Consider the following 1,960-nt stretch of genomic DNA (forward strand, 5'->3'; position numbering starts at 1 on the left):
GATTTGTTTCTTTAAAGTACCCAGACTAATACAGTGATAGAAGAGAATATTGAAAGTACCATGCCAAAGTACCATGCCAAAGAACCAACAAATATGTTGTGGAAGAAGTTCAGCCAGAATACATGGTAGAGCAAGGATAGCATGACTTTGTCTCCACAACTTTGGACATGTTGTCAGGAGAGCCCAGTCCCTGGAGAAGGACATTGTGCTTAATAAAGTAGCAGGGTGGCAAAGAAAAAAAAAAGAAAAAGAAAAAGGGGAGGACATTTGTCAAGACAGATTGACACTGTGGCTGCATCAAGGTGTTGAAACCTAACAAGTGTGAGGATGCACAGGACTGGGCAGTGTTTCATTCTTTGTGCAGATGGTGGCTCTGACTCAGAACACACTGCTCAGAAGCTAAGAACAGCAACAACTCTCTATCCCTGGGACTAGATGAAGATCAGGCAGGAAAATCTGAGCAGAGATAAGTCATGAGAGACCTGACTAAGTTAAGGCATTTTTGTTATTTTTCTGAAACCATGGTAACCTATTCACAGATTATAAGAAATTGATTAAACTGTGCCATTTTTAAGGTCACGCAGGTAATGCAAGTTAATTGAGTTGGGCTGAAAATCAGATGATCTGATCTGAAGTCTAAAGTTCTCTTTACTGTCTAAGACTATGCTAATATGGTCTGTGAGACACACACCGAAGGCTCCACACTTAAGGAACCTCACCTTTTTCGATAACAGTGTTTTGAAGTGAGGTGCTTGAGAAGTGAAGGACCGAAATGACCTTCCCCTTGGTGACGTCAAGGCCTCCTCCAGGGTGGAGGACAAGTGACTTGTCAATGCAGAGCAGCAACACTGGGTGGGTTAGCATCAGGACGCACAGAAGGGCATTGCATTAGAAATTGCAAAAGGAATTTAGAATTGGCCAAATGCAATTACTCAAGTTGGAATTGGGCCAAAGTCTCGAGATTTAATATCACTATACATCCTGGCTCCTTGTAAAGACCCTCTATGGTCAGAGACCTTAATTTTACTGTTCCTGTAAAATTCATGGGAGAGCATTTCTCAATCTTTCCCCCACAAATGCGGGCTATTTACTTTCTATTCTTTGCCACGGTGTTTCCAATATGGACTTGATTACTGCTGACACCAAGACACTTTCGTTGCCTTGAGGGCCATTTTATTTATTGGTGCTGTTTCCAAACAATGCATTTCTTTGCACCAATATGTTCAGTTGGCCACATAATAGCACAGGTTGACATTCTCGTGACCACGCAGGAAAGAATTAGATTGTATAAATTTCACAGCTCGGGCATGTTGGTTGTGAACAACTTTGAAACAATTTGTACAGACCTATCCTGCTTTAAGATTTTTTAAAAAAGTCACAAAAATACATAATGATAGACAATAGAGTAAGAAATAAAACCTACTATAATATCTCAACATCAGGACAATGCAATTAACTATACATATACACACTTGTTCACATTGCCCCCTCGGGATCCTATTTCATCTTCTGAGTTGCTATTATCTATTCAATCCCATATACATATCTCTTGAAATAGTGCAATGCTCAAGAGAGACATTCCCTACTAGTTAAGCCAAATGATGGCTTACTGGGTTCAAACATAACAGTTGTGTTCAAACATGACCAGTGTGTGTTTGGGGCAGGTCCTGGCAATGTTTCCTTCTGTTGACTCTAAGATTGCTATGCGTCACAGCAGATTTGACAGCACCTAGTAACAACAACATTGTTGACTTTTAAGATGGCTTTCGGGAATCTTTCTGTTTAAGGTTTTTTTTTTTAAATCATTGTATTGGGGCTCATAGAACTCTTATCACAATCCATACATACATCACCTGTGTAAAGCACACTTATACATTTGTTGCCCTCATCATTCTCAAACTTTGCTTTCCGCTTGGGTTCCTGGAATCAGCTCCTCATTTTCCTTTTCCCCCTCCCCCCC

Source organism: Echinops telfairi, unplaced genomic scaffold (genome assembly GCF_000313985.2).
Source record: "Echinops telfairi isolate 266 unplaced genomic scaffold, ASM31398v2 ScPeMD7_7407;HRSCAF=8445, whole genome shotgun sequence".
NCBI lineage: Eukaryota > Metazoa > Chordata > Mammalia > Afrosoricida > Tenrecidae > Echinops > Echinops telfairi.